General features: G+C 46.6%; 1 long non-coding RNA gene and 2 other non-coding genes across 3 annotated transcripts; 2 read left to right on the top strand and 1 right to left on the bottom strand.

Moving 5' to 3' along the window:
* The first annotated feature begins 6537 nt into the window (after window positions 1-6537).
* LOC123280945 (U1 spliceosomal RNA) lies at window positions 6538-6701 on the top strand. The gene has a single exon (XR_006520246.1). It is a non-coding gene; the product is annotated as a U1 spliceosomal RNA (small nuclear RNA).
* A 3264-nt stretch (window positions 6702-9965) lies between these two features.
* Window positions 9966-10037, bottom strand: TRNAQ-CUG (transfer RNA glutamine (anticodon CUG)). Its single transcript has one exon. It is a non-coding gene; the product is annotated as a tRNA-Gln (tRNA).
* An 887-nt stretch (window positions 10038-10924) lies between these two features.
* On the top strand, window positions 10925-21956 carry LOC139041979 (uncharacterized). The gene is made up of 3 exons (XR_011498111.1): window positions 10925-11965; window positions 12182-12375; window positions 21425-21956. It is a non-coding gene; the product is annotated as an uncharacterized lncRNA (long non-coding RNA).
* Window positions 21957-23376: the final 1420 nt, after the last annotated feature.

Raw genomic sequence — 23376 nt, 5'->3', positions numbered from 1 at the left:
TAGAAGCCTGTGGTGCACAGCAGCTAACTAGGGCAGCAATAAAATCCAATGCCATCTCAACTGCTTGCTTGATTTATTCAAACAGCTATACTAAAGGCCTGACAGAAGAAAAGGCACAATTACTTACAGGTATAAATACTGTTAACATAGCTCTCAATTTTCTTTTTACACACAGCATTTAGCATTCTATAAAAACTTATAATACACACACACATACACACAGAGATTACTATGTCATGAGGTAAAGCAGTCATTAGAATGAGATGCCTAGAAGTTGGACAGGGATTTTAAAATACTATACAATAATATTTTAAGACTCTAATGCTGTCGTTCTTAAGCAGAGTGAGCATGCTCTCTGTTGGAACATTTGGCAATGTCTAGAGACATTTTCAATTGTCATAACTGGAAAGGGTGCTATTGGCGTTTAATAGGTAGACTCCAAGGATGCCTCAAAACATCCTATAATGCAGAGGACTGTCCCCTGCAACAAAGAATTGTCCCATCCAAAATGCCAAAAAAGCCATTGATCATAAATGCTGATGGAGTGGGAAAGGTGGACGACATGCATGAACAAGAGGAAGAATTTCATCAGAGATGGAAAATATTAAAAAGAAGCAAATGCTAGTAATTTTTTTAATGACTCTGGAGATGAAGAACTTCTTCACTGGACTTACCCACAGACTGGACACAGCAGAGGAAAGAATCAGCTATCCTGAAGACAGGTCAATAAAAATTGATGATACTAACATAAAATGAAAAATAATTAGTGACCCAAAAAATGGAGTGTAAAAGATGTCAACCAGTATTCTGTAGTTCCGCATTTGTGTACTTGAAGTTCCAGAAAGAGAAGCAGGAGTTTAGAGCAGAAGAAATATCTGAAGAATTCTACAATATTAATGAAAGACAAAAAAAAAAAAATCAGACACCTAAACAATGAACCCAAAGCACAAAAATAAAGGAAAACACACTGAGACATGTCCTAATAAAGCTGCTAGTGGCCAGCCCCACGTTGTAGTGGGTAAGTTTGGCACGCTCTACTTCAGTGGCCCAGGTTCGCGGGTTTAGATCCTGGGTGTGGACATACACAACTCATCAGCCATGCTGTGATGGTGACCCACATACAAAGTAGAGGAAGACTGGCACAGATGTTAGATCAGGGCTAATCTTCCTCAAGCTAAAAAAGAGGAAGATTGGCAACAGGTGTTAGCTCAGGGCCAATCTTCCTCACACACAAAATATTTTTAAAAGTTATTGACTGGATAAAGCAAAAGATTTTAAAGTATAACATGGTGTTTGTATTGCATGTAAAAATGAGATGTGTGAAGACAACCACAGCAAAAAGGATAAGAGGGAGAAAATGGAAGCATTATGTTGTAAATTCTTACCCTGCACAGAGACAAGGACATTACTTTGTGATACAGGGATCATTTTTCAAGAAGATATAAACATTCTGAGTAGGTATCTAATCCAATAACAGAGCTTCAGATTATATAAAACAAAAAATTAATAGAACGGAAAGGAGAATTAGGTAAGTCCAACATTATGATTGGAAACGTAAGTTCTCCTATCTTAGTAATGAATAGAACAAGTAATCAAAAAAGTTAATAAGCATATGGAAGACCTGAACAACACTATCAACCAACTTGATTTGTGGAATGGTCCACCAGCTACAACAGGATACATTTTGCATGTGAACCATTTACCAAGACAGACCATACTCTGAGCTGTCGAAAAAAACTCAAAAGTTTTAAAAGGATTGAAATCATGCCAAGTATGTTCTCTGATAACAAAGATAGTTAGAAACCAATGACAAAAGGTTCTAGTTGAAATAACTCTTATCTTCCTTTACCCTCTCCAGACATTTTGGGTACTTTTTCACAATTACTTCACTTTGCTCAACCTAGCACATAAGCACTTAGGCCTATGCACTTTTGGGTCCTTATTTTCCTTGAAAGCTCCCATGTACATGTAAGAATAGTTGTATGCTTTTCAACTGTTCAATGCTTTGTCTTATGTCGACTCAATTCTCAGGCCCAGCCACAGACAACGAGAAGGTAGAGGAAAAGTTTAGTCTCCCCTGCAGTTTCATTCTGAATCCTCTTCCCTTGACTTGAAGGCAGCCGCCATTTTGCTCTGTGCTCTTAGGACCTCTTCTTTAAGGAGGAGGAGGAGGGAGATATGGTGGGGGGGGAGGAAAAGATTTCCCCTCTTCCTTTCTAGGTTCTTCAGCTGATCAATGATTAAATTCACACAAGACAGATTAACAGGGGGAATATAAATTTTGTACTTTCAGGAGCCCCATAAAAATATGAGACTAAAGGCAGCCGAGAATTGAGGCTTACGTGTCATCTACAGCTAAGGAACAGGATAGGGGGCCTGGGGCTTCAAAGGAGAGGAGCGTCATTCAGAGGACAATAAGAAGAGCACATGTTTATTAATCAGTTGTTTGCCCTGCCATACAGATAAGTCTTTCAGATAAAACAGTTATCTCTGGTAATAGCTCTCTTTCGGGTACATGCCCCACATTTAAATTGTTTTAGGCAGTTAAGAGACAGGTAAGTATTTCCTGAGTCTGCTAGGTCCCAACCGCATTAGGCTCAAAACAATCCACATGCCACCGTGGCACATTTTGGAGTGGCACAATCTGCTCCCCTTCAAGGGACAATGGGAGAGGGAGTTCTCTGGTGTCTCTTACAAGGGCACGAATCCCATCATGAGTGCCCCACCTTCCAGACCTCATCTAATTCTGATCACCTCCCAAAGGCCCTATCTACAAATACTGTTACACTGGGGGAGGGGAGGGCCTCTGTATGAACGTTAGGGGGATACATTTGAGTCCATAGCAATGGGAAGTAGCCACCAGACCCAAGGAGACCTGCCATCTCAGGGAGGATCACTAGACAGGACCACGGCCTTTGGAGGAGGAATCTACGAGTGACACCAACCTGAGGCCTGGCAGGGAGGTTGCTGGGGGCTTTAAAAATGCCCTGGCTTCTGGGGCTGGCCCCGTGGCCGAGTGGTTAAGTTCGCGCGCTCTGCTGCAGGCGGCCCAGTGTTTCGTTGGTTCGAATCCTGGGCGCGGACATGGCACTGCTCATCAGACCACGCTGAGGCAGCGTCCCACATGCCACAACTAGAGGGACCCACAACGAAGAGTATACAGCTGTGTACCGGGGGGCTTTGGGGAGAAAAAGGAAAAAAAAATAAAATAAAATCTTTAAAAAAAAAAAATGCCCTGGCTTCTCTCCCCTCCTCTCTGATCTCCTTGCACTGGCTGCACGCACCTGGATCCAGAGGACAAGGAAGACCAGGAAATGCTGGCTGTGGGGGTCAGCCTCAGGCACTCGGATCAGAGGAGAAAGGTAGAGAGGGAATCCGGAAGGGCAGAGAATAGCCAGTGCCAATGTGTAATACGACAGAGAGAACTTTCTAAACGTGCAGCTGGTAACACAGGGAACACACGCAAGGAGAAGTGTTGAAAGTAATTTTCAGGGAAAGGTAAAGCATGACTCGCATAGTTACAACGATGAACACATGTTAAAGGATGTATTTCACTCATAAGATAGAGGGTAGCAGACGGATGTTAAAAATCCGTCCAAAGGGAGAGTGAAAACAACACAAAGTAAAGTGCTTGGGAGTAAAGGACTACGGAGAGGAATTGCAAATGGAGACTGAACTCTTTCATTCTCTGGCTGGAGGAAGTAAATTATGATAACTGCCAGGAAGGACAAATTTACATATCCATCAGTAACCCACAATTTCCAAAGAATTACTAAAAAGCTCAAGGTCAATGTACAGAGCTAGAATCTGATAACCTGGAAGGATGTGCTGCAGCAGACGCTTACTTCTCCTTGGAAACAAATTTCTATTTCTCCAGGAGACAACTTAACAACGACAACAACAACAACAACAAGACACCCTATAGTTTAACAGTCTCAGAGGTGATGAAACTATGAAACAAGAACTGGTTGCAAGAAAGAAAGGAACACTTAAGAGAAAAACATAACAGTTGGCTATTAAAGCCATAATAGTAGAAACAGGACAAAACAATTAGAGTTGGAGGATAACGTCAAGAGCGTTTCCCAGAAAGCAAAGCAAGAGCAAGGAAGTAGAAACAGGCATTCAGTTTGATGCCAAACCCCTTAATCTCAAGTTCGTGTGCACACTAGGCCAATCACTGAGACACCAGCGCTTGGAGATGGAGAAAGGTTTATTCGAATTGGCGGAGAAGGCGGGAGGATAGGTTCTCTCAAATCCACCTGAACGAGAGAAGAAAGCAGGGGTTTTTACAGAGCTAAGGGGCTTGGCAGGAGCAGTTTCTCAGGAGAAACCAAGGGGTCACGCGTGTTTCTTTCACTCCTGATAAGCCCTTGGGCAGTCTCACTTCTGGGCATCAACAGCAGCTGAGGGCCGGTTATCTGCTGAGTGGTGATCTCTGGTGATTGGTGATCGTAACTTCCTTGAAGGCATTCTCTTCCTTCTGTGAAACAAGCTCATAAATCCCTGTGAGCCTTGAGTCACCCCTCTGGTTAAACAAGAAAACGGCAAATTGACAAGACCGACTTCCTTTCAGCTAGGTCTGTGTTGGGGACAAGGTCGAAAGGTCACATTGACTATTGACGGTGACCCTCGGGTCCCCGGGTTCAAGTTCAGGAAAGTGGATGAGCCCAGGAGGTGCAAACATGAATAATGTCAACTGAAATAAAGAATCGTGATAAAAGTTACTTGAAAGAGTTCGTTCAATAACCAAAGGTGAGGACTCGAGCCTGGGAAACAGCTCAACGGAGCGTCCTGCAGGAACTGCTCTGACGGAGGTCTACAGATCTGAGCACAGTTTATGTGCCTTCTTACGAGGCCGTCCATAAGAGCAGAAAGGGGCTTACTCATGAACAGTCCTATACGCCAACAATCAAACGGCGAAACCCTCCCTCCGTGGCAGGGTACATCTGGTTTTTCTCTCGTTTATAAAGTAAGAATTTCTTGGTTACGTACCCTGGAATGCTGATGTCATCATCTATGTGGGGAGGGAGGCAAGTCCCAGGGTGGCGAGGTACCCCCCCGAACCTAAAGACGTAGCGAGAGGGTATGAGAGCTGGGTACCCTTTCTCTCTTCTGGTTGCAGATCTTTTCTCGCTGGCGTCTTCCGTCACGAGGTGAAGGGTTGCGAGGTCATTCTGACACAGGCTTAAGATGACCTCCAAGGCCGCCTCGCTGTACAGCCTAGATTTTGCACTGACTCTAAGCCTATGCGGCTTGCTTGCCAGTTTTGCCTGTTAGACCGGGGAGAGGGGTCCTGATTATTCGTTCACCATAACACGTGTCCCAGAAAGGGGATGGGGAAAAAAGCATCCAAAACGCTTTTGCACACCTAAAGATTGAAAGTAACGTGAATGAAATTTTCGATGGACGAAACTGAACTTTCAAGAACGGAACAGCTTTCGCTGGCAGTCGTGATGCTTAATGCGTTTCAATATGATTCAATATGATCCACAGATCAAGGCTGCCCCAGGGAGAGAAGCCCAAGGTGTCCTGGCCTACATGCCGATCTATAGGACCCAATGGATTTTACGGTGTGGATTAGGGTTGCCCCAGGGAGAGAAGCCCAGGGCATCCTGGCCTACATGCCCATCTCTATGACCAGATTCACATCTAAAGTTATAGACCACACAGTAACCAGACCCCATCTGCACTGAAACCATTTAATGACTTCTTACGTCATCTTTTCTTTGTGTGGTAGAAATAAGTCAGGTACCCATGCCTTATAAATTTAGCCCCAACTCTCAACACACTGCAGCAGCTCTTCACTGCCCATGGGTCCTGTCCCCATGCAGCAGCCCTTCACTGCCCATGGGTCCTATCCCCATGCCATTCCATACTATTCTCTGAATAAAAGAGCACTACTGCCAGACCTTGAGAGTCCAAGAAATCTTTCTTTCAACTCCTGGACTCACCGAGCCCGCATCAAATAGACACACACACACACACACACACACACACACACACAGCGCTACATCACAAAGATAAGTGGATTTGAAAGGAACCGGTTTCCTCTGTAACGGGAAGCCATTACTTCCAGAAGGGCGCAGGGGTTGAGCCGACCGCCAGACAGGCGCTGGGCAGGGCTAGAGTTAGGAAGCCGCGCGCGCCGCCCCAACGGGTCGGAGTGGGGAGGAAGGAGGGAGAGGCCGACGTGACTTCCCCCACCGGCCGCCGGTTCGCCGGCTGACCGGCTGGAGGTCGCGGGAGGAGGGAGGAGACGGTGGCGGCGGGGCGTGGGCTGGAGGGAAGGGCTGTTTGTCGTGACGTCACGGACAGGGCGGGTCCCATGCAGATATGGCAGCGCAGGGGCTGCTGTGTCGTGATCTGCCGCTTAAACACAATATGCTCTCCCGTGGTGTGGGAGCGAGTCCAGGGCTGTTGCTTGAAACCGCGTGTGCGAGCGGTGTGGAAGGGCTAGGGAGGCTCGGGGAGCAAAGTGACCGTGTGTGTACAGTGCGAGGCGTCTGAGCGTGGGCCGGGGAGGGAGGTCGCGTTCTCATACTTACCTGGCAGGGGAGATACCATGATCACGAAGGTGGTTTTCCCAGGGCGAGGCTTATCCACTGCACTCCGGATGTGCTGACCCCTGCGATTTCCCCAAATGTGGGAAACTCGACTGCATAATTTGTGGTAGTGGGGGACTGCGTTCGCGCTTTCCCCTGGTTTTCGTCGCTGTCTGAAAAGCAGAAGGACGGAGGCTTCGGAGTTAGGTATCTGCGTTTTCCGCTTCTTCCTCAGCAGCCTGCAGCGTTCTCCAGCGTCGTGGCGGCTTCGGTACAGGGCGTCTGCGTTTTGCTTAGCTGGGCGCTTACCATAGTAGGTGCTTGTTCTCTTGGTGTCCCAGCGCGGTCCGCTTCTCGGCGTCAGCGAGTCTCTGCTGCGTTGGCGCACAGGGACGGATAAGGTCTTGCTCCGAGTCCTACTCGACGCCGAAGCTTTCAGGAGAACGGCGCTGGGGCATCCTCCTGTGGGCGGCGAGGGCGTGTGCTCGCCCTTGTCATGGTCTGAGGTAGGAGCTGCCTACAACTGTTCCAGGTGTTGTCCCCGTTGAGTTGAAGGCATGACACGCTTATTTTGTGTGGGGAGGCGGCGCCGTCCTGGTGCCTGGGACATCTTGCACGTATAGGCCACGCAAGTCAGAACCGCAGTCGGACCTGAGTCTTGCCAGGATAGCCTGCCTGTCGTCCTCCCAGGAATGGACCATAGGAAGTCTTGGGAGGAGCCGTGACCAGTTTCCCATGTGCCCAGCTACTGAGAGGCCGCAACTGCGCAGCCTTCCTACCCATCTCCTGCCCTTTCAATATCGACTCTTTCCTCAGACTTCGTTTCTTGAGTGTCAGCTGCCGTGCTTGATGTCTTGCTTCTGCACCTTACACCGTTGCTGGCCACTTCCCAAGACACCATCCCACCCATCCTCCCCACCCCAAAGCAGCCTCTTCCTATGTCGGCCTCCAGCTTCCTCTTCCCCCCCACCTCTTCTCTCAGCCCCCTCTTCTTACCTCCACAGGCACACAGCAGGAGCGAGCCCTCAGCCTCCAGTTTGCACCTGCCGTGCTTCAGTAGCCTGGAGAATTAGGAATCCTCCTTGATATCCCTTCTCCTTAAGTGGGAGTAGGAAGCGTAAACAACACAACCTCCCCACTCCCACCCCCATGCCCACCCCACCGTCAGAAGTAACTTTAGTTTTTCCCCTGTCCCAAAGTGCCGGGATATCGTGAAACCGAGAACGAAGAAGTTGAAAAGACTCTTCCCTGGCCTAGAAGAAGAGAGAGAAAAACAAAACTTCGAGATAAGCTTTGCTAACTGCAGCTGTGCATACTCAGCATAATCAACTGTGGTTCGAAAACAACCAGGTCTTTCTGTCCCTCCTCAGTATGGCAGGGAGCTGTCTTTCCCGGAAAGTCAAGGTCCAGACATCAAGATTCTGCCTCACAAGCCCAAGCAGGCTGAAGATGAAAACTAACCAGAAAAGTCCAGACAGTTAGGGGAAGACAAATTCAGTCTTCAAGGCCAAACAAACCCAGGCTGGTGACCACCCACGCCCCCTCCCCTACCTAAAACCCCTACCTTTTTCCCTTCGAGGAGACGGATCTAAGTTTTCACTCTCATCTCCACGTCTGGCCGCCTTTGGATAATAAACCTCTTCTCTTGTCACAAGCCTGGCGTTCCAGCGACTGGCCCTCGTGTGCGGTGGCGAAACGAACCTGTGTCGGTGTTCGCTAACAACTGAACTACAATCCGGAAGAAAACCCCAGATCCGGTGTTGGGAGTCGTGGGCATTTGGCCGACCCCTTTCCCAGGACGTGTCTGTTCTCGTACCTCCCCCACCCTCGCTTCTGATCCCCAACGTCCTGGCGGACAGAAACTCCCCGGCCAAAGAGAAAAGGCGGGGACCGAGGCGGGGTGGACGATCGCGCCCCCTCGTGGCCGGCGCCCGCAGACCCGCTCGGCCGCAGAAGCTACCGAGACCCGCGCCGGGCTGGCGGCGGCGGCGGCGGCGGCGGCGGCGGGGTGCGGGCGGGACACAAGGGCGCGTCCAAAGAAAACCGACTGAAAAGCACAGGATGCCGAGGGAGCGTTCAGGACGTTGAAAGCAGAGGTCGCACGTCCTACGGACGGATCCGGTTCGATGAACAAGAGCCGTGAACCTCTCTTCTCCCCGGCAGCGGGAGGTCTCCTTGCTCAAAAGGGGAATATCCGAACCAAGACGGAAGCCAACTCTCAGTGCCTTACAGACGGGAAAGCTTGGGTTTTTAGAGTGCCTAACGGACTTCCCCAGCCTTGAGGCCGTCAGCCCTGCTGTGCCCCGGAGCCCTGGTCGAGGAGCTTCTGAGCGAAAGGCGCCCGGAGGAGGACGCCGTCCGCAGCGCGGGAGGCCCGCGGTCGCCCCGCCCCGCGCGTGCCCACGGGGCGGGAGAGCTGGGGCGCGCCTCCGCCCGCTGCCGGCCTCGGGCGTCTTCTCCGCGGAGCCAGGGGGCGGCAGGACGCACGGGGAGCCCGCGGGCCCGCGCCTCGGAGCTGCCCGCGCTCGGCTCACCCGCGGCCCCGGAGGAGCCCGGGCCGGGGCGGCCGGCGCTCGGGGACCCCCGGTCTCCACCGACGCCGGGCTCCGCGGCCCGGAGTCCTGGTTCCGGCGCAGCTGGGGGCGGAGGGAGGAGACCCTCCCCCCCCCCCCCCCCCGGGGTCGGGCTCCGAAGTCGAGTGTGACAGCGGCCTTGAGCGTCCCGCGGGGACTTAGGAGCTGGACGTTCTGACCGCAGCCCGAGTGCGTCAGACTTAGAATAAATGAACACTCTGAATGAAACGGGTCGTTTAAAGAAAAGACGGCGCCTCCAGGCCGGGTCTCGAAGCGTCGACCCCGAAACCCAGACACCCTGGCCGAGGGCCGCGCCGGCCGCCGCCTCCCTCCCCGCGTCTCCCGCGGACCCCTCTCTCTCCCACCAGGAGCCCGCGGGTCCGAAGACAAGACGGGCCGCGCGGGGGCCCCTCGTGGTGCGGGACGGAGCGGACGCCGCCTCTGCCTTTGGCCCCGAGGCCCGAGGGTGACCCTGCCGAGGGGCTGGCCCTGGCTCGGTCGCCGGGCCCCTGGGCGGCGGGGCCGGGGCCTCCGAGGCGCCGCGACGGGCGGAGCTGCGCGGGGCCAGCGGGGGCACCGCAGGCTGGGAGGGACCCCGCCACGCCGGCCCTGTCCGTGTGGACGCGCCCGCACAGAACCCGGTGTCCGGGACCCCGACTCCCGCGGAGGAGGCGGGAGAGCGCGGGGGACGCGGCGGCAGGAGCGGGAGGGGCGAGGGACCGGGAGCAGCGCGGGCCGAGGAGCTTCCTTTCCGGGGCCCCGCACCTTCCTCTGCGACAGCGGGGCGCGAGGGCGACACCGCACACGGTTTGAAGAGTAAAAAGTGGCGTTCATCCTGAAGGGACGGGCAAGGTCCCACCGAGATTTGAACTCGGATCGCTGGATTCAGAGTCCAGAGTGCTCACCATTACACCATGGAACCCCCGCGGGAGCCGCGCCTTCCGCGCTCGCCAGAGCGGGCGGGTGAGTCCTCCCCGGGCGCCCGCGGCTCCCGCGCACACTCCCAAGGCTTCCCTTCCCGGGACAGTGGAGCTGCGTGCGTGGCCGTCCGCCTCGCTTTCTCTCTGCGCCCCCCCTCCTTTGATTGACTTCTCCTCACTTCACTCGCACCTCGGAAAAGGAGGTGAGATCCACTCTTGGGCTTCGGGCCCGGGAAGAGGAGCCCTTGACGCCTCCCTCCTAAGCCGCCTATTCCGCCTCAGTTTACCAGAGTCTCCTGTCCTGAGGTGACACTTCTGCAAACAGTAGCCTTGCTTTCCTCTTCGTTGCCTTCTCACTTTTCCCATGGCCCAGAGAGGGCAGACGGTTGTCAGGGCGGGACTTGGGACTTCCTGGGTCCCTTGGCCGCGCAGCACCCAGCACGTCCCAAAGCCGCCACCGCCTCCTCCACGTCATATATACGACGGTGTGTCCGCAGTGGAGCGGGGTGGGGAGGCGGGGGAGCTTTCCTTTTCTTCTTCATGCACCTCTGGGGGATTTGTTGTGGTCGTTGTAATTCTTTCTTACAACAAACGCATAGTTGTTACATTCACGATACAGAGTTATCAACCGTGTTTAACGTTTATATCAAACACTCAGACCAACCAGACCATACTCACCTGCGGTGACTCAAAATCAACCGCCCACCGTGGAGGCCACGAGGCAGGGCCCTGACAATTATACAGCCACAGACTCTCTTCTGAGAGCTTGGCCAAGTCAATTCCATCCCACCTTCTCAATATATCACGACCCGGAAACTGCACGGATTTAAAACATGTACACTATCAGGGCACCCAAGAGCGCTTCATCGCTGGGTCGTAGGGGATGTGGACCCAAGTTGCCTTCACAGTGTATGCAGCTTTTCTGTACTCAAAATACCACCACACTACATATTTACACGGGTAATAGATATAAGTTCATATTATACGCCAAAACCACAATCTGTGTATTTCATCTTCCCCTTTATTTCTTCACTGTGTCCCAAAGCCGTCTCTCCCCTGATCCAATAGACGGAACAGAAAAACTAGCATCAACCGGAGCGAAAAGAAAGCGGCTGACTAAAGAACAGAGTCCGAGAGACGCCCAGCGTCGCTGGAAGAGGTAGTTTGTCCCAAGAGACTAGGTGAGGGTTGAATGAAGGAGGAAGGAGGCAAAGGGGCTGCTCTGGTTCTGGGGAGGAAGTTGTCCTCCTCAGAGTGTGAGGGGACGCCGACGCGTCCTCCTGGAAAACCAAGACGTCGAGCGGTAACAAACACCACAGAGCACTCCTCCAGCAGGACGGGAAGATCAGCCAAGGTCTATGACTGCAAGGAACAGAAACGGACTCCGGCTGACTTAAGAAGGAAAGGAATCTGTTTGAAAGGACGCTGGGAGATCACACAGAAGGAAAGGCCGGGAAACCCGGAGAACCGAGCACCGGGCTCTGACGAGGGGCAGGGAGAGAATCAAACGACGTTAGAACCACGACGGGCGGAGAGACTGTCCTTGAGGGGCGAATGCACGTTGGGGCTGAGAGCCCGAGGCCAGCGGTGGGGCTGTGGCGGTCGTGGCTGGCGGCAGCTGGAGTGAGGGCGGCCGGTGAACCGAACTCGCCTGGGAATGTGACTCCTCCCCCTCCCCTTCCCGCTCCTCCTCTGCCTCTCCGCGCTCCCTCCTTCGCCCGTTCTGTTCCTCCTCCCGTTCTACTGCTCCAGCCCTCTCTCCTCGGCTCTCCGTCTTCCTGGCTCTCTCTCCCCTCGTCCCCTTTCCCCGGCCTTCTGGTCCTCCCGCATCTCCTTCTTCCTTCGCGATCGCCCCTCCGCGCTGCTCCTCCCCTCGCCCGGAATGAACGCCGCCAGAACTTCGCGATGGGTTTCCGCAGTTGTGAGGAAGGTGAGGGAACAGTTTCCACCCACGCGAGAAGCACGAATGCTTTTCTCTCTGGTCAGGACTCTTCGCGGGTCTTTGGGAGGCTGAGTGAGGTGGCCCCGAAGTGGGGCGACTGAGCGTCCACAGCCGGTTCCTTGGGGTCCGGACAGCGTGGGCCTCAGGATGACCCAGGACGACCCCGAGGCGGCAGCGACTAAACGTAAGGAACCTCTGTTCCAGCACCACTTACATCTGACCACCCAAGTTTGCGGAAATGTGATTCGGCCGGAATCCTTCCCTGCTACTAACTCCAGGAAGAAAAAGGCGCTGGGTTCTCGGGCGGGACCACCTCGCCCCCTCGTGGCCACCTCGGGAACGGCGCACAGGGATCCGCACAGACGCAGAAGCTGCAGGGACCGGGGATGCGAGACAAGGTCGGTTCCAAAGAAAACCAAACACGCACACATACAAACATGGTGTAGTAGGAAGGAAAGTAGGAGGGAGCAGGAAGGAGAGGACATTTTTCAAGGAAAGCATTCTCCCACCCCGATCTATTTCCTATCCCTTGAAAATATTACCTTCGTGAGGTGTAATACGCGCCCTATGGACTGCACCTATTAAAAATGTATCATTTGGTAAGTTTCGACATAAATATACACCAGTGAAACCATCACCGCCAAGATGGTGAGCATGTCCGTCACCCCAGAAGCCACCTTACGCGCCTTTGTAGTGCCTCCCTCTGCTTCTCCCCGGGTGGCCACTGAGCTGCTTTCTGTCGCTAGAGATTAGTTTAAAATACTAATGCTTTTATATAGATGTAATGATACGTCATGGACTTCTTTATTTGGCTTATTTCACTGAGCATAATTATCTTGAAAATCATTCATTTCGTTGCATGTATCAATAACGGTTCCTTCCTTTTAACTGCTAGAATTCCAACGTGTGGCTGTACCACAGTTTGTTTATCCCTTTGCTCGTTGATGGGCATTTCGTTTGTTTTCAGTTTGGGGCTATTAAGAATAAAGCTGCTAGAAATATCTGTGCACAGGTCTTAGCATGGACGTATGCTTTCTTTTCTCCACGTAGGAGTGGAACGGCTGGAGTCCAGCCACTATGTTAGGTGTATGATCAACTTTTAAAGAAACTGCCAAACTGTTTTCCCAGGTGGTTATGCCATGCCACATTCCCAGTAGCAGGGTTGGGAAGTTCTAGTTCCTCGACAGCGTTGTCAACACTCGGCACGGTCGCTCTTTTAAATGTCAGCCCCTCTAGTAGGTTTGTGGGATGTTTCACTGTGGTTTTAATTTTCATTTCCCTAATGACTAATGATGTTGGGTGTCTTTACATGTGCTTGTTTGACACATGTATATCTACTTTGTGAAGCATTTGCTCAAACCTTTTGTCCACCTTTAAATATTGTGGGGTTTTTTTTTCTTGCTACAGACTTTTAAGAGTTTTCTAAAAATATATTTTGGATACAAGTCTTTCATCAGACATATGCTTTGAAAATCTTTTCTCCCAGTCCGTGGCTCGTCTTTTCGTTCTGTTACCAATGTCTCTTAAAGAACAGAAAGTTTCAGCTTTGATGAAGTCCAGTTTACCGATTTGTTCTTTTATGGATCGTGTTTTTGGTGTAGGAGTTAAGAAAGATTTTTCTCCTGTGCTTTCTTCTAGAAGTTTTATAATCGTAGAGTTTATACTTTTAAGTTCATGATCCATCTTGAGTTAATTTTTGCATCTATTGTGAGATACGGGTCAAAGTTCTTTTTACAGATAGACGCATAGGTAGATGGATACACGGATAGGTAGGTAGGTAAATAGAGAGAGAGATAGAGAGAGAGATAGACAGAGAGTTGTTTCAGCACCCTTTGCTGTATAGATTGTCCTTTCTCTACTGAATTGCCTGTGCACCTTTCTCAAAAATCAGTTGTCCTTATATGTGTGGGTCTCTTTCAGGACACTTTGTTCTTTTCCTTGCATTCATTTATCTTCTTTGATGCAAACATCACATTTTCTTGATTATTGTAGCACTGTAAGTCTTGAAGTTAGGTAGTGTTAGCCTTCAAACTTTGTTCTCACTTGTCAAAGTTGTTTTCCTAAGTCCTTCGCATTTCCGTATGAATTTTAGAAGCTGTTTGTCAATTTCTACAAACAATTTTGCTGGAATTTTGATTGGGATTGCATTGCTTCTATAGATCAATTTGAGGACAACTGACATCGTAATAATATTGAGTCTTCTGAACGATGAGCAAAGGACATCAGTCCGTTTATTTAAGTCTTCTTTAGTTTCCCTTGGCAATGTTCTGTAGTGTTTAGCACATAGGTTTTCTTAAATTTTGATTCTGTTGTAACTGGCATTTAAAAGAATTCCATTTTCTGATTGTTTGTTGCTAGCATATAGAAGTAAAATTAATTTTTATATATTGATTGTGTATCCCGCAGCCTTGCTAAAACCAGTTACTAGTTGTAGTAGATTTTTGTTTTCTGCATTCCTTTGGACGGTCTGCGTAGAGGATCAGGTTGTCTGTGAATAAAGGCAGTTTTACTTCTTCCTTTCCAATCTACGTGCCTTTTATTTCTTTTCCCTGCCTGATTGCACTGGCCAGAACTTCAGGAAAATCTTGACTAAATTAGTGAGGGCAGACATCCCTGTGTTCTTCCTAATCTTAGACAGATAGCATTTAGTCTTTTACAGTTAAGTAAAATATTAACTGTAGGTTTCTCATAGATATCCTTTATCAGGTTGAGGCATTTCCCTTGTCTTCCTAGTTTGCTGAAAACTTTCATTAGGAGTGGATGTTGTAATTTGTCAACTGCTTCTTCTGCATTTGTTGAAATGATTACATATGTATATATAATGATAGATATGTAATTTTTTTTGTTTTTCAATATGTCAATCAATGAAAGTGATTGATTTTTAAATGTTAAACCAACCTTGCATTCTTGAGATATACCCAAGTTCCACATGTGCCATTATCCTTTTTATATATTGTTGAATTCAATTTGCTAAGATGTTGTTTAGAATTTTTGCATCTACGTTTACGAGGAATATGGATCTGTAGTTTTCTTGTAATGTCTTTGTCTGCTTTTGCTATCAGCAGAATGCTGGCCTCAAAGAATGAATTGGGAAGTATTTCTTCCTCTTCTAGTTTTGGAAGAGTTTGCATAGAGCTGTTATTATTAATTGGTTGCATGTTTGATAGATTTCACCACTGCGATAATCTGGGCCTGGAATTTTCTTTGTGAGAAGGCTTTTAACAGCAAATCAAAATTTTAAAATAAATATAGCACTATTTTTCTTTTCTATTTCTTCTTGAGTGAACTTTGGTAGTTTATGTCTTTCAACAAATCTGTCTATTTCATGTCATTGATTTTGTTGGCATAAAGCTGTTTATGATATTCCAGTATTATTTTTTTAAGGTCAACAGCATCCCTGTCCAGTATAAATATAATATGAGCCACATATAATTTTTCCAGTAGCTACATGGAAACCCTTTTGAAACCCAGATGAAACTAACGACATATTTTATTTAATCCAATACATCTAAAATATTATCATTTTAGCATGTAATCAATATAAAAGTTATCAGTCAGATATTTTACATATTTTTTCATGTTAACTCTTCAAAGTTTAGTATGTATTTTACACATGCAGCACATTTCAACTCAGATTAGCTACATTTCAAGTGCTTATTAGTCACATGTGGCTGGTGGTTACTGTATTGGACAATGCAGGTCTGTAGGATCTCTATTAGTTTACCCTTTTACATTCCTGATGCTGATTATTTGTGCTGTTTCTCTTTTTTTCTGGAGAAATCTAGCTAGATGTTAATCAATGTTATTAATCTCTTCAAAGAATAGGCTTTTAGTTTTATCTCTATTGTTTTTCTATATTCCATTTCCATTTTTCCTGTTCTCATGTTATTATTTTGTTCTGCTTGCTTTAGATTTAATTTCCTCTTCTTTTTCCAGTCTCCTAAAGTGGACACATAGATCCTTGATTGGAGAACTTTCTTCCTCCCTCCCCCTCAACATAAGCACTTTCTGCTTTAATTTTCCTCTAAGACTGCTAGGGAATGTATCAGAAAAATTGGGCTAGTTTGTGCTTTCTTTTTCATTCACTTCAAAATATTTTAAAATTTTCCTTGAAAACCACAAGGCAAGTTCATCTTTGACCGTAGTTATTTAAGAAATGCTGTTTAATTTACACGTATTTGAAGATTTCCTAAAAACTTTTCATCATTGGTTTCCAGTTGTTTCTTTGTCATCAGAGAACATACTTGGCATGATTTCAATCCTTTTACGATTTTTTAGATTTTTTTTGGACAACTCCGAATGTGGTCTATCTTGGTAAATGGTTCATGTGCAAAATGTATTTTTCTGTAGCTGATGGGCCATTCCATAAGTCAAGCTGGTTGACAGTGTTGTTCAGGTCCTCTATATGCTTACTGATTACTTGTTCTGTTCATTACTGAGATAGGAGCATTGATGTCTCCAATCATAATTTTGGGCTTACCTAATTCTCCTTTCTGTTCTATTAATTTTTTGCTTTACATAATCTGAAGCTCTGTTATTGGGTTAGATACCTTCCCAGAATGGGTATATCTTCTTGAAAAATGATCTCCATATCACAAAGTAGTGTCCTTCTTTGTCTCTGTGCTGGGTAAGCATTTTACAACAGAATGCTTCCATTCTCTCTGTCTCACCCTTTTGGCTGTTGTTGCCATCATATATTTCATTTTTACGTTCAGTATAACCCCCCTATTATACTTTAAAATATTTTGCTTTATCCAGTCAATTACTTTTAAAGAGATTTTAAAAAGAAAAAATGCTTTTCATGTTTATGCACATTATTACCATCTCTGTGCTCATCATTTCCTTGGGTAAATCCATACTTTTTATCTGGTATCATGTTCCTTCTAGCTGATGAACTTCTGATAACATTTCTCATAGTGAAGGTCTGATGGAAGTGGATTCCTTCAGCCCATGTTAGTCTGTGAAGTCTTCCTTTCATCCTCACTTTTGAAAGATATTTTCACTGGGTACAGAATTCTGGGTTGACGTTATTTTTTCTGGTCAGTATTTTCACAATATTGCTCCAATGTCTTCTGGATTGCACAGTTTCAGATGAGAAGTCTGTAGTCTACCTTATTTTTGTTCATCTACATGTTTCCTTTTCAGTGACTATCTTCAAGATTTTCTTTTTTTTTTTTTTTTTTTGGTGTTCACAGCTTTATTAGGACGTGTCTCAGTGTGTTTTCCTTCTATTTTTGTACTTTGGGTTCTTTGTGCTTTCTAGATGTGTGATTTTTTTTGTCTTTCATTAATTCTGGAGAATTCTTCAAATATTTTTTCTGCCCCATTTTCTCTCTTCTCTTTCCGGAACTCCAATTATACAAACGTGGAACCATATAATGTTGGTGAACATCTTTTGCACTCTCTATTTTTTTGTCACTAACTTTTTTCCCTTGCATCATAATTTGGTTGATTTTTATTGCCTATCTTTAGGGTAACTAATTCTTTCCTCTGCTGTGTCCACTCTGTAGGTAAGTCTGGTGAAGAAGTTCTTCATCTCTAAAGTCATTGAAAAAGTTACTAGCATTTGCTTCTTTTTAATATTTTCCATCTCTCAGATGAAATTCTTCAACTGTTCATGCACATGGTCAACCTTTTCTGCTCCCTCAGCACTTATAATCAATGGCCTTTTTGACATTTTTGATCAGACACTTCTTTATTGCAGGGAACTGTCCTCTGCATTACAGGATATTTTGAAGCATCCTTGAAGTCAACCTATTAAATGCCAGTAGCACTCCTTCCAGTCATGACAATTTAAAATGTCTCCATGCATTGCCAAATGTACAGCTGAAGAGTGCAATCACCCTGCTTAAGAAGAACAGCATTAGATTCTAGATGTTAATGTACAGTGTTTTACAATTCCTGTCCAACTACTAGGTGCCTCCTTCTGATGACTGCTTTAACTCATGACAATAGTAATTTCTATGTGTATATGTGTATTATAAGCTTTGACTGAATGCTAGACACTGTGTGTAAAAAGAACAATTGAATTATGTTAACAGTATTTACACCCGTAAGTAATTGTGCCTATTCTTCTGTCAGGCCATTAGTATAGGTATTTGAATAAATCAAGCAAGCAGTTGAGCTGGTGTTGGATTTTATTGCTGCCCTAGTTAGCTGCTGTGCACCACAGGCTTCTAGTTCCTTCTTCAGTGTATGGCTTTTACTGTGGGCTTAGTGTGAGATCTGAGGTGCTGCAGGGATTTTTCTCGGCATTTCTGCTGCACTCAGCTCTGATACGCCTGCATCATAGAGGGGTCTCTTGCTGTATTCTTGCCTCTCCTCTAGAAGTGGATTAGACTGCCTTTGCTCATTTCTCAGTCCAAGGCTCATGGAGGAAAAGGGAGGGTTCAGTTCTCCTGTTTTAGCCTCAGTCTTAGGCAGGCCCTGTGTAGCAAGCTAAGGCCACGCGTGCCCGAACCCCAGTGTTTCTGTGATCTCCCTCTTGTGGTAATGGGCCTCCGCCACTCAGTCATGGCAAGACTTGGGCAAGAACAGGTCTCCTGCCCCTTATCCATTGGTCAACAGCTTTTGCTTCTAACCCTGCCCCAGCAGCAGCTGACCTATGCATGGGACCAAAGGTTGGCAGGGTTCCTAGCTCCAACACCAATGGTAGATGACTTTCAAGTCATATGAGAGAAGTGACCAGGTTTTGTACCTCTGCCACAGTGGTGACTGATCATGATCTGCATGCCTGCAACACTGAGGCGACCTCGAGGGAGTCGCTTGCTCTGCCCCACTTTTTGTATATGTGTGAGCCTTTGGTAGAGGCCTGAGGAGAAAACCTGGCAAATGGGCAAAAACTTGCCTAGTATCTGGGCCTCTCAGAGAGAGGGGCTATCATGATAGCCCACACTTGGTCTTTAAGAAATGGTTAAAATTTCCGTTATTTTCTCCTTAACTTACATGGACACCCTCTTTCCCTTTCAGTTACTGCCAAAGATGAAGTGGTTCATGTGCATGTTCCTCCCTGGAGGGGTTTAATGATGCTTTGGACTTCAGTTTACCCAGTGGTCTTACAACCTCAGCTCTCTGGTGGGCTCAAAATAGATATGATTTTGTAGGTCACCCAGCTTTTATCTTGTTGTTAGAGCAGAAACAACTTTCTTTTACTTACAACTTTCCCTATCTTAAGCATATATGGAATTACACTTCTGTTTTATAGAATCCTTATCTTTTCACCTACTTTGGGACTAATTTCCCCTCAGCACACCACATAAATCCCTTTAACAGATGACAGCTTCTTAAGAGGGCTTTAGGTGGGGGTAATGAGCACCCTGAAGATCCCTGCCAATTAGCCTAGCCCTATACACTTAGTGCGGAAGAGAAACCTTGGTATGGCCAGTTGACACAATTATCATCCACAGCTCTAGCTGAATTATTGTAATGGGGCTCTTCCTCCTTGACTACCATAGTAATCTTTGTACAAGTTGGCAATTGGGGTTAAGTTAGGTGAGATTTTCCAGAGGCAGTTAAGATTTTCTGAGATTCCAGTTTGTGGTCAAATGTGGACTAGCAGAGTGAAGAAGACACTCTGGGCATGGAGAAAAGACAAAGAAACATAATATTACATGGACACACCACATCTTTATCACCCTCAGAGAAGTGGTCTCGATGAAAATGGGACCGGGCAACTGAAATACTCGTTTCTCCAAGCACGTCATGGCGAAAATTGGAAAAATTGGCTTCATTGTTTAAATGATTGTGTACTCAGATTGAGTCTGAAGGTATATAAGGTGCAGACTCCACTGAAAAAGTTGCTGAGATGTGAAGGTGAGGACAGGATGCAATTATGCAAATTTATGTCTTTCCCATCTTCCAGGTTTTTTCATTTTGCCTGATCTTGTGGTCCCAGGCCCAGGCTTGAATGTACATGTAACTAAGGAAGGCAATATCAGTGCAAAAGACACAATGTTTATACCATCCAATTTGATAATGCTTATTCCTAAAGGTACTTTCACTTCCCATTATGTAGCCAGATAGGTGAACGCAGCCCAATTATCAATTATATTAGTCTGCTTGGGCAGGCATGACTACAGATTAGGCGGCTTAAACAACAGACACTTATTTGCTCACAGTTCTGGAGGCCAGAAGTCCAAGATCAAGGTGCTGGTAGAATTAGTTCCCGGTGGGCCTCTCTTCCTGGCATTTGGAGAAGGCTGCCTTCTCTCATTGTCCTTGCAGAGGCTTTTCTCTGTGCCTGGAGAGAGATCGCTGGTGTCTCTTCCTCTTCTTATATGGACACCAGTCCTATTTGATTAGGGCCCCGTCCTTATTACCTCACTGAACCATAATCACCACCATAAAGGCCCTACCTCCAAATACAGTCACATTGAGGTTGGGCCTTCAACATAAGATTTTGGCAGGGGACACAATTCAATCCATAACATCAAGCAACAGGGACAGTCCTATGATCCTTTACCTGTCAAATCCTATGACATTTTCCTGGTGATGGGGCTAAGTGTTAGCAAAAAGTGTTAGCAAGGCCACTGTTATCGCTAGTTCTATGATTAGAAAAGCACCCCTGAGCTGGAAAGCATGACCATACAGAAAAGAGTGTAAGTCACACAGGTAATAAATGACAACGGGAATATTTTAGGCAACAAAAAGTATGCTCATAAAAGAGTTGTGATTCCAGGTAAATTGTCATCACACTATTTCTAGAAAAGTGCATTGGACCAAGGGAATAATGCTCCTAGATGATCTCTTCCAGATCTGGCACTGATTAATGCTGGGAGAAACCTATAGAGCTTTATGTCTGGAAAAGAAAAATTAGATTCTTGAGGATTTAGGAAGAGTGCCTAAAAATCTCCGGAAGGAGCAAGAGCAGCCCTGCCTGGTGAATCTTGTCCAGCCCTCTACTTTGATCTTGAGGATAGGCTTCAAAAGCCTTCACTTTGAGCCAAAGAAAAGGCACAGAGGGGGCCCAGCCCAATGATCCTGTGATTAAGGCTGTCAAACCCTAAAGGCTGAGTGAACCCAGGGTCCTGAGTTGAATTTATCTATTTGCCTTTATCAGAATTGTTTACCAAATTTCAGAGAGCAGAAAAAGAGATTGTACAGATCAGAGTTGGCACCTGAGTGTTCAGGAAGACTGGAGTCCCTGACTAATTGGACGTAGAGTGTGAGAGAAAGAACATCAGTCAAGGAAAACTCTAAGATTTATTGGCCTGAGCACTTGAAAAGATGGAGTTAGCATCAAGTAAGGTGGGAAAATTGCAAGTGCAGCAAGTCATGGGGAGAAAATCCATTATCCAGTTAAGGGTCCCAGAAGCCTTGCTTGAAAGTGTTCGCCCTCCTGCATTTCTCTATTCCTGCATCCTTGAGTCCTTTTGGTGTTTGGAGATGCCTGGGTCCTGGTGCTCGGTCCCTTGTCACCCTAGGTGCCTTCCCTCCCACCTCCTCCAGGAAACCTGGTCCACTCTCTGACAGATGACCTTCTCTGCACTTGGGCACCTCACGAAGGATCCTCTCTATGTCAGTTCTAAGGTACCGCCAGGAAGAGACAACTCGCTCCAGGACTGGGACTTTGGATGTGGCTTACATCATCACACATCACTGTCCTGCAGAGTGCTGGGCCTTGTTGGTGGGGCTTCTGCATTCTGGGTGATTCTCCTGAGAACCAATAAATTCCATTTCTTGGCTTGAGATCATTAGTATTTGGTTTGTTGTCATTTGCAGTAAAACATTAATACATACTAAGTAAAATAAATAAGTTTAAGAGTTCCTTCTGGAAACCCTACTCAGCTGATTATTCATTTGGGATGGAACCAAATAGCCTTGAAGCGTTTTCACAAGAAATGTAATTGTCTTTACCCAGACATTCTTCTTCTGTATTCAGTTTAACGATGATTAGCAATGAATCTCTTCATAGTTTCTATCTATCAACACAGAAATATTTGAATTGGCTTAGCTATAAACTTCTTCTCTTGAGAAAGGCTTGAAATGGACCTTTGACACATGCCCATAAGCAAATTGTAGGTAAGATTTTTTAAGGAAAAATATTTGACTATATGAAAATGTGTCTATGCACATATAAAACTGCACACCCAATTGCAGGGAAAGTGTAAAATTGGAGAAAGTACATGTAGCATATAACAGAAAAACTGATTCATTTCTAGAACAAGTTTTTCGAACTCCAACGAAGAAATAAAACTCAAAGGGTTATGTCCACCCAAACTGAATTTTAGGAGTCAGAGATGCTGGGAGATTTGATCCATTGTTTGAAGTATTTTGTTTTCTGAAATATGCAGAGGCTGCAGGTGCCAGAAGAGTCTCACATTTCTTTACTGCTCCTGTAGTGATGTTATTCTTTAATGGCAAGCACATTAAGGCTAATTTGCAGTCAGGGGGAGCAGTGATATCATAGATTCCGGTGCACAATGTGCACTGACAGATGGTCCACAAAAGCTCCGAGTAAAAAGCCTCTTCCACATCTCTTGAAAGGTAGAAAACACTGTCCACTCTCTCCTGGTGCACAAGTGTACTGACTTCAGCAAGTTCCAAGGACTCAAGAGTGTGAAAGAAACAATCCTGAAACTCGTTATCTATAACAAAATATGACATTTCTCTTTCTTCTGGCAGGGTATTGGGATAGGTTAGCATTTCTGGAAATAACTCCTAGAAAATTAGGGAATGAGGGTGAAAATGAGCTTCTCTATTGGGATCCCTCCTTTGCTGTCTCTTCAGACTTTGGGGTGTTACTCTATGTGCATGTTTTATAATTTGGTATCTGGCAATAATTTCCATAGGACAGCAAATGAATATTTCTCATGAAAGAAACATGGTTTCTTGTGAATAGGGTATAATAAACCACTACCAATGGAAACCGATTCTCTCACCTGCTGAGAAAACAAAGGAGAGGAAATTATTCACTAATCATGATAAGAAAATATCCTGCACCTTACAGACATACTGTCTCTTCTTGAAAGGCTGATGGTGTGCCCAACCAAAGGAGGAGAAAGGAACCACAGTAAGATACATCAGATAGGACTGCCAGAACTTCAGGAATTAAGAAAAGATCCTAAGCACCTCTAGAGAAAAAAAGGCTCTGTAGAAAAGGTTAGGTCTCAGAATGTCATTGAAATACTTGATAACATTAATGTTAGGGGGAAAATCCAGTAAAACTACTTTTTTCTTTTTGAGGAAGATTAGCCCTGAGCTAACTACTGCCAATCCTCCTCTTTTTGCGGAGGAAGACTGGCCCTGAGCTAACATCCATGCCCATCTTCCTCTACTTTATATGTGGACACCTCCCACAGCATGGCTTTTGCCAAGCAGTGCCATGCCTGCACCCGGGATCCGAACCGGTGAACCCCGGGCCACCGAGAAGCGGAACTTGCGAACTTAACTGCTGCACC

The sequence above is a fragment of the Equus asinus genome, chromosome 25 (assembly GCF_041296235.1).
Source record: "Equus asinus isolate D_3611 breed Donkey chromosome 25, EquAss-T2T_v2, whole genome shotgun sequence".
NCBI classification, from domain to species: Eukaryota; Metazoa; Chordata; class Mammalia; order Perissodactyla; family Equidae; genus Equus; species Equus asinus.
Note: the sequence above shows the minus strand (reverse complement) of the source record. Positions and strands in the feature narration are given on the sequence as shown.